Source organism: Cygnus olor, chromosome 1 (assembly GCF_009769625.2).
Source record: "Cygnus olor isolate bCygOlo1 chromosome 1, bCygOlo1.pri.v2, whole genome shotgun sequence".
In the NCBI taxonomy this organism is placed as follows: domain Eukaryota; kingdom Metazoa; phylum Chordata; class Aves; order Anseriformes; family Anatidae; genus Cygnus; species Cygnus olor.
Window position 1 is genome coordinate 151,297,701 of NC_049169.1, and position 10,170 is coordinate 151,307,870.

Consider the following 10,170-nt stretch of genomic DNA (forward strand, 5'->3'; position numbering starts at 1 on the left):
TTTCACACTGATGGCTACCTCAACTCTACCACAACCACTCTCTCATTCCCCCTCCTCAGGGTAACAGGGGGAAAAAATACAATGAAAAAGGCTCAAGGGTTGAGATAATGACAGGGAGATTGTTCACCAGTTACCACCATGGGCAAAACAAACTCAGCACAAGGGAGTCTCATGCAATTTATCGCCTACTAATAACAGACTAGAGCAGTGAGAAACTAAAAGGAAACTAAAAACACCTTCTCCCCATCCACCCTCTTGTATGTCCTCCCCCGAAGCAGCACAGGGGAACAGGGAACTGGGGCTGTGGTCAGTCCCTAACGCTTCATCTCCGCCGCTCCTTCACGGTCCCTCTCTGCCCCTGCTCCACGTGGGGTCCCTCCCACAGGATGCCGTCCTTCCCGAACTGATCCTGCGGGGGCTGCCCACAGGCAGCAGCTCTTCAAGAACTAATCCAACATGGGTCTGTACTCACAGAGGCTGCCCCTGCAACCCCCCGCTACCAAAACCTTGCTATGTAAACCCAGTACAGACTTATGACGGAGATCTGGCCATGCAGGTTGTTTTCTATGGTGTGCAGGGTAAACTGCATTCAGGTTGGTGAAAGAGCATGAGATTTAATACTGCATCCATCTGCATGGCTGGACTTAGTCCCATCACTTTCTGCGATGGTGACTCTTAGTAGTAGGTATTTCAACTTGTTTCTTTACCATCTGTAAGGCTCTGTTGTTGGATCATGTGGAACCCCTCCTGCCTTTGTCATGCTTTGAAAAAGTCCATTGGAGTTGTAGACACATAACTCCTGTCTGATCTACGGAAAGGTTTCCTTTCTTTTCTCAGGCAGATCTGTACTCCACCAAAAGAGCAACTTATCCTGGCTCACCAAGAGAGGAAAGGTTTTTGTCCATATGCTCTTATGTGCCCAGAAGGATTAGATCAATAAAACATTGTACATATTTGCTTGCTGTCATATACCGCAAGCCTCAGGGTGGTGCTTCTGCTTTCAAAGATTTTAAACCCCAATTTTTTAATATTTCTGTATATCTGACCATTTTACCTGTTCTATTTGAGTGGGTTCATAAATGGCATCACCCATTGCTCCCATGCAAAATCAAATTCACTTTGCCTATATGAACATCTTTAAATGCCTTCTGAATTGCTTCTTCCATCCTTTACAATTGTAACATTTTTGCTCTAACATAATTCAGAATTGTAAAGTAGGTATTTGTACTCAGATATGTGCATCTTTCTTAGATGGATATTTCAAATCTTATTAAGATGCATACCATTTAAATAGAAAATAACATCTACTAATATACAAAATGTCTTTTAGATTAGCCATGCAAAATATAATGAAATAATTAACTTTGTGGCCACTAGATGTGACTGTTGCTCTGTGTAAACACAGCTGAAGCATCATTCATTGCTATGAATTGTAGTCCTTTGAAAACATTATGTGGGATAACTCTATATCTTCTACCATTGTCCTTAATTCTATAAATTGAATGTTCACTATTTATTTTAAAAATTGCATCCTAGAAATTTCAGAGTATTGATTTCATCATTCTGAAGTCTAACAATTAGACCTTTTATTAGAATGAATACATTTTCTCTAGAAAATCTAAATTGATAGTAGAAATAAGTAAGTAGATCTTTGCACTGAAGTTCTACTAGATATTCTTTGATTTAACACTCAAATATTTTATATTTCAAATAACATTAGGATATTAGAAAGTATGTCTTTTTGATTAGTAATTTCTTTCCTTCCTTCAAAATAACCATTAGATTTAATTTATAAGTAGGTCTAATTCAATAAATATAGAGGTTTTTTTTTCAATATCACATCAGTGGGATGTCTAACACCTATCTGTCCTGTCCAGTTAACTAATCCAAAATGTCCCCTGGGATCAGAGTCTGCTACTTATCCTTGCCCATGAATTTATGAGGAATACGGGTATGATCAGGAAAGGGGAACCACAAAGTGAAGGCGTAAGTCATTGTGAGGTGAAAAAAAGTCCAGAGAATTGTACTCCAAGACTTTTGAACCCTCAAAAACAAAGGAGTTAGCGTCTGTGAGCATGAAGAGACCTTGACGCATGGGCAGAACATACTGATTTTTAAGTCTGTGCAGACAATCCACAGGTTTTAAACTGTTTTTGGCTGACAGAAAAGATGAAACCGGACAAGATTCAATTTACGCCTATTGTCCCTCACCCTCCCATACCATACACTGCTTTGGAGAGTCAAGCTCCCATCTCCTTGATGCCATCCCCGTTGGCACTGAAGTGGCCGTGAGGTGCCCCAGCCTCTCCTCAAGGGCGACAGCTCCAGCTTTGACCAACACTGAACTTGCCATGCTTCATCAACATCCTTCCTGTACTGGGGGCCCCAAATTGCTCACAGTATCTAGATGTATTCTAGTGAGTGCTGAGCAGAAGGGGATAGCCACTGCCCCTGATCTTCTGGCTCTGCCCCTGCATGCTGTTGGTCATCTCTGCTGCCAGTGGATGCTTGTTGCTCATGTTCAAGCAATTGGTTGAAATAGGAAACACAGCACAGAAATATTTTTTCAGCTCTTTAAATGGGAGGAAGTCATAAGTGAGTCCTGCACAGATCTGTGCTGGGACACATGCATGTGCCTTGAGATGGGGGTCACTGAGATGAATGGCAAGATAAGGGTTTTCAGATGATACAGGAAAATGAAGGCAAGGGAAGACTGTGGAGAAATATGTACATGTGTGGAAAACCCACTGCTTTGTAACACATATTTTATATATAAGATATATCTATATATCTATACATATATCTATGTGTATATATATATACCCAAAGATGCCATTTTGGATTATTGTGGATACATTGATGAAAACATCAAATCAATGCCTGATTGGGTTCAAAAAACAGGTAAAATATCAACAATATCAACATATCAACAATTTTTAGCAAAAAAAGCAGAGAATAAGATAGAACATCATTATGCCCAGCTCCATGGTTCATCTACATACAGTTCTGCTTCATCTGCTTCATGTTTCATCTGCTTCATATTTCATCTGCTTCATCTCAAAAAGGGAAGAATGCAAAAAATGTCCAGGCAGAAGAAATAAGAAACTGGAACTGGAAAAAGATCAGAGAAGAGCTACAAGCTTGAGCAAGTTCATAGATTTCTTAGTAAAATGGGACTCTGGAAGTGTCTGAAAGAGAAATGAAGGGGATAAGGCAGAAGTCTATAAACACGTGTATGCTGAAGGTGAATAGGATTCAGTTGTCTTTATCTTCCAGTACAAAACCTGGCACACAGTATAATTAAGCTGCAGGATTTTTTTTTTTTATTTTTTTTTAATGGGATTTGGTAACTACTAAAAATCTATGGGTTCAGAAAGCCCTTGTAGTTCTGTCAAGTTACTGTTATTAAATGTTTATTTAATATATAGTACTAGTATGTACTAAACATACTAAGTCTACAGGTCACAAACAGTTGGAGAATATATGGAGGAAGCATCCTACATGTTTGTCCTGCTCTTAGGTACTCCCTTGGCCATCCTCTTCTGGTTCATGCCAAGGACAGGATACAGGCTGAAGAGACCTCCAGTCTGAGACAATGTGGCCACTCTTATTTCATCATTTTAACCAATATGGATAATATGAGGTTAATGAAGAGGGAGTTCTGTAGATATGTCCTACTTCAGTAAAATTTTGAAGTGTTTTACTTGCCTGAATACTGAAGACCCCATAAAGTGGTATTAGAGGAAAAAAAATAGTAACAAAATTGTAAAATATAAATTTATTTTAAAAGTAGAATATAATATTAACATCATAAGGACAAGTAACTACTAATCTAGTAAAAAAAAAATTCTTAATAATTTTCAAAGAACTAAATGCAGATCACTTAGCTGCCTTAGAATTAAGATTTGTGTAGCCATATGGTTAAAGGAAGATTGTGATGGAGTATTAGAGATGTCGCAGACTACATACAGAACATGGCTTCCAAGACCCCTTCCAAGGCCCCTTACAGGAAAATAAGTAATTCTCCTGGTTCTCCACCAAAAAAGCTGTTTGCTCTTTCAGTTGGAAGTGACTGCTTGATCTAATTCTCCCTTCTTCCTTCCAGTGTTTCTTCCTTCCAGTGTTTTAACTGCAGCCATTTTTTTTTTTTAATATACCTTCTTTGAACATTTAATTTGTCCTTTAAACAAGGCAATATAATACCTGTTCACATCAATGTTTATTTGCTCGTACTTTTTTGCAGTATTTAGCAATATTTACCTCTGTATGCACTCTTGCATATGAGAACTTACATTGTCTGCTGTCCTAACGGAGTTACTTCTATATACACATAAGTCAGATTTTTAAAATACAGTGTTATTACATTTCTTTATCTCATAATCTTCTTGTATTTCAGTTTGCCTAGCTAGAATGCAAACCAAATATTAAATCGATGTTATTTTACCAGTGAAGAATTGTCAACCTCAGAACCAGTTTTTCTCAGGAGAAATACCCATGTTTGTCCCCAGCTTTTGCATAATGCTAAGTGGTTGTTTTTTGTGCCTGTTAAATATTACACTGATATTTATTCTGAAATGGAGTGCAATCAAATGGCAAAACCATTATTAGCATGCTGGAAATATGAATCATTATGGTAGTTTTGTCATAAATAAATATATAGAGAGATCAACTTGTTAATAGTTCTTCAGGTAAAGCTTGCCACAGCTTTAGCTACTGTTATGCTGATATTCTTAGAAGACACCTAAAACCAAAACCCTGACTTTCATAGGGTTTAATAGTGTCCTGGCAGCCATTACATTGGAACAGCCATACCCAAAAGAGGCAGGAGTCTCTCCTTCCCACATCATGTAGGCTCCAGTGTCCACTGCCATTCAGAAATGTGGGCAAAAAGAAAAGGCAGTGTTGTTTTCCCATTGATAACATCAATAATTCCTCTCTCCGTTTTATGGGCTCACTTACAACCGCTTTTTCAAGGGTCACACCAAAGACCTCCCAACCCTGTGTGCAGCGAGGTCTGCTCTGTCACCAGGTCAAGACTTTTTGCCTTTTCTGCCAGCAAGAAAATAAATATAATCTCAGCACTTCCTATAGCATTTCTCAGTCCTGCAGACCAGGCCCTTTGAAGCCCTACTAGAACTGAAGTGATTCACAACCCAGGGCAACTTTCCATCAGTGTTAACAGTGTTAAAAGGCTTGAATGAATTATTTAAGCACTGCTGGATGTTTAAAGTATCCAGGGCTCATCACCTGGAGCAGTGAAACCTGGGCTGTCAGTTGGAGAGGCTCAGAAAGAAATGCAAGGCACCAGCCGGCCGTGTGACAGAGGATGAGGACTGTCACCTTCTGGTAGAAACGCGCTCAGATCTCCGCCTGCTGCCTCATGGCTCGAAGCTGACGCACAGGCACGTGGCAGCCTTCCAGCTCGCACCATGCAGGCATGACACTCCTTCATCAAGTGTAGTCCGCCAGCAACATGTGTGGGCACACCGCTTGCCTGCTCTCTGAGAAAAGACGTAAAACGAATTAGCAGCTATAAGTGCACATTTCTTAACCCTGAGACTTTAGGTACAGTTCCTTTTCATTCAGTCTTGTATATTCAATTTCTTGTCTTTTAATATTAAGAATGAAAATGTTGGCAGTGCTCATCACCCGCAATAGCCTAGGTAACTTTACATACTGCTAAAATCAGTGGCAATTGTCCTGATGTTAACAGTATTCAGAGTCTTGCCCATCACCTTCCCCTTGTCTCATTGTTTATATAAAATAAAATTGTGTCTAATAACTTTAATGTGCTTCCAGGGAAGTTTCTTTGCTTGTTTGATTAACCCTATTATCCCTTCTCCCTTGAATTTACCCCAAATTGCTGACAGCAATAGCAGAGTGTAAAAAAGAACAGAAAATTACAACAGGCTATGCACAAAAGCACATTTCTATGTACTCATATTGGGTACCTAAAGTTAGGCACTTTATGTTCATTACGCATAAAAGGTCTGATTTTAAATATTGCTAGCTGTTTCATGGATCATGAAACCTTTGTGCTCACAGGAAGGCACACTTACACAGGCAGGAGGTGAATAATCCATCTCATGAGGATCTCCATGGCTCTCTGAAGAAAGGTAAGTAAAATGGCTTACCTGTGCCTCCGTGACTCCAAGAAACTACAGAAACCAACAGTTTTTCAAAATTAAATGTTGCAGGTCACCAGGCCTCTATTCAAAACCATACCAGGCTGGAGGGATTTTAAAGGAACCAAATCTATTGGAAAGAGTGAACTTCCCAAACATTTGTGGAGAAGCAGACTGCTGTAAGAAAGTGCTTTTTGCTGGGACTCAAGTTCTGCTCCTTCAAACGTACATGCACTTACAAGTCTTCTGGATTTTTTCCCTCAGTGAACAGCAGCCCATTGCTAAGCTTTATAAGTCAGCAGGGTGATGGGAAGTTACAAACAAAACAAGATAAATGAACACTGAAAGTGTCATGGAGTTCTTGCCACTTCTAGTCTTGTGTTCTCGGGTGGGTGAGAGATGAGGTCCAGCTGAAAGCTCAGCACAGCTACGCAGGAGCACCAGGAGAAGTGAGGTTCCCTTTGGGATGGGAGTATGTGGGGTGCTCTGTGTATACCATCAGAATCAACATGAAAATTGCCATTCACCAAGAAGCCCAACTTCTTTAACCACTATAGGAACAGGGACTGGAACAGAGCAGTAAAGAGGGATGGCTGTTCCTTCCCAGCTAGGAGCTGGTAGCTGCCAAAGAGCTGCAGAGGTTTCTGTTTAAGAATGTGTAGTAATGGAGAATTATACCTGTGAACTAACCCAGTGACTAATGATTGAGCCTGTCTAGGATGGCCAGCTCCTCATGTTGCTGCACGTGTCTCAGGTAAGTTTGCAGAACACCTCTGAAGCTCTTTTCTTCCCCCTCAGCACATCTCTCCTCTAAGCCAGCCTAGCACCACTGCCTGCTCAGTGCTACCGGATTCTTAAGTTCTTCCCTAATTCATTTGAATCATAGTTAATAATGCCTTGGTACTTACACAGCACTTGAATATTCAAAGCGCTTTACAAATATTCTCTAATTAACTTTGAAGTGTTTCCTGGCAGCATCACAGAGAGTAGAGATGGAAGATGCTTAGAGATAGAAAAATGCTCCACCCATGCCTGTTTTCAAAATACTCAAAGATGGGGCCATCAGTTGCTTTCTTTAGAGATTTTTGCCAATAAATAAATAAATGAATAAATAAATAAAAATCTATTAGCACCCTCCCTTATTCTACTTCCTGTCCCCATCTTCCGAAAATCTCTCAGGATTTCTCAAAATGTCAACCAATTAGATATTGGTGTGCGTCTATACCAGACTGTAATTCGTCTTCTTCCTTCTGGCTGATGGAATGTCATCTGCACTGCAATTTGACTAACTGATAGTATTCTGCCTGATTATACAGCGTTGAAGAAAAGGATCAGGAGAAAGAGGACAGTGAGCAAAACAAAGATGAGGTATCTTTATAAAAACTGCTTAGGGGAGTTGTGGGAACAGCTCAAGTCCATTAAGTGAAATCATGTCTTCCAGGTGATAACCAGAATCAATAAAGATTTTTATTTCAAAGGCAAAAAGGGAAAGTTAAAAGCATCCTTTTCAGAGAAATGGATTTTAGGGTGTGTTCCTCATACAGATAGGGTTAGGCACTGACAAAGCAATCCTAATGCACTGATGCACTTCGCCTTTAGCGATCTCAATAAATTTAGTATCTCTCTGCAATTAGCTTTTTAAATGAATGCACTGAATTTTTGGTTAAATTGCCATGGATTGCAGTTGGGCGAGATCCATTTTAAAATTGCTAGGTTAGAAGATGCTCATTTCTCTACATTCAAAACTTAGTTTTCACAGGATGGGATGAATGTTCTTAAAATCCACCACTGCTGACTAAGACGCCTTGCTCCCTTTTCTGTCTGCCTTGCTTCCTTCTCTGTCATGCATGGTCCTCCTGCTGAGCTTTTGGAAATAAATTCAGTGTCCTAATCCAGCACAAAGCTAACCATATTTATTTATTTATTTATTTATTTATTTATTTTCTGTTGTGAAGGGAGCAGGACAGGGAAGTGAATCCTTCTCCTTTCTGGTGGTGACAAGTCATTAACTCAGAGCAACTGCCACAGCATAACATAAGAGATGAACCCTAGAAGCCAAATGTGATAAGGTTGTTTCTGAGAAGGTGTCCAGTGGGATTATATGGCAGGTGCTGATCAGGAGCCCTAACTACAGCTCCTGACCCGTAATGTACAGGGGAAGGAGAGTTTCTGTCACGCAGGTGGAAATTCCTATGGTTGCATCAAAACCTTCCATATATGGTTGAGTCTCATGCTAGTGTTCATTAAAAAAAATGTTTAAAACTGTCAAATGAAGTATAACCCTGAGCTCATACTAGATGACAAGATTAAGTGTATGCTGTGTTTAAGCGTGGTTCCATGTCCTTTCTGATGTGTGTGTCTTGTGTCTGTACTGACCCAGTGCTGCTTGAAAGCTCAGGGTTTTGAGGAGCTTCAGGGCATGTGAAAGGAAAAAGCCTGGGCCTCTGCTGCCACTTGGCCTGGTCTTTGCCTTTCCTGCAACATGAATGGGACGGGTCCTGCAGGCTCAGCTCAACCAGCCCTTCACCCCGTCTGCCTGGAGGAAACACACACTGACGTGAGGCAGACAGGCCAGCCCAGGGCCTTCCAGATGAGGAGCTCTGGACAAACTCCATCCTGTGACACTGGGACAAGAAGTGGGCCTAGGAGTACTGTGGACAATGGGGACTAAACAAAGAGAAGAGAGCAAAGCAGCAGCCTGGCTTGCCAGCACAGGAAGAGAGCAACTCCTTGCCAGACCTCTTTAAGTTTACAAGGAATCAGAAAGACCAGCTCTTTATTGCCTTAACCGCTTCCATGAGTATCTACAAACCATCAGTTAAACATGCTTTTTTATACTTTTTTTTTTTTTTAATTGTGGCTCCTGGAGAAAGATTTGAATGCCCATATCATGAAATTTATTCCAGACTCCACTCTATGTGTAAATTACTTAATAAAGGGTAAATATGGAACAGCTTTAAATGATTAAACTCTTACATGCTATTAAAGGGTTAATCTAGGAGATGTTATTAGTGCAAGGACAGATGAATAAAACAAACATATTAGCTGCAGTTTTCAGTATCTACTAAGAGAGGAACGGTCTTACTTACCCAGCACGGCTGGACAGACAGCTTACTTCTGCTTATACGCTGGTTAAAGGGCTGATAGACCACAGAGCACAATGGCCAGGGTAGGTAACACCATGATTTAGTGGCGCAGGAGACCTTCCTTGATCTTCTTTATCTACAAAATGACTTCAAGTAATGCTGACATCTGCAAATGCTTTAGATTTTAATGGTGTTTCTCTCAAGACTTAAGCAGGATGAGTTTTTATTTATTTTTTTCTTCTTATGAGAGAAAAAGAGTATCAGTCTTTTGATGCAGCTTGCAGTTTCCAAAATAAACCCAACATGGGTGCTGAACTCATTTCAGATCCCTGCTCTTCAGCAGGTGCGGACCATTCATCCTGGACTACAGGGAATGTGGCATATACTGCCTCTGAACTGGAATTAGGAGAATTCTTTCTTTATACAGTGTGCTTCTGCTGAAGCCAGTAGCAAAATAAATGACTGAATGAATAAATTCTCTTTACATCAGTAGAGACCAAATTATCTAACAAATTAACAACAAATAACCCTGCTAAATTAAATCTTGTTTTCTTCAAATAGCCACAAGGAGTTAGAATATACAGCAGCAAGCTGATTGCATAGAAACAAAGACATCTTAGGCAAATGCCAGCTACAATAAACAGAGTATTATTTAACATTCTCATACTCAGATATGAGTTTATGAGTATTATGCAGACTTTATGTAAGCATCCCCTTTTCCCTGTAAAGGAAATGTCAGGCAAGACTCAGGCCAAAACAATGCTTCTAGTCAAAATTATGGTACCATTAAAATAGGATTTTATAATGAAAGATGATTATATCTTTATAAATACCTGCTTCTTTATAGAAAGTTACAACCTACCTCTCCCAATATTACAATGCCCGTATCTTTTTTCTCTCTTCCTTTATGTACACATACATACATGTATATGTGTGTGAATGCATTCCTGCTCTGACAT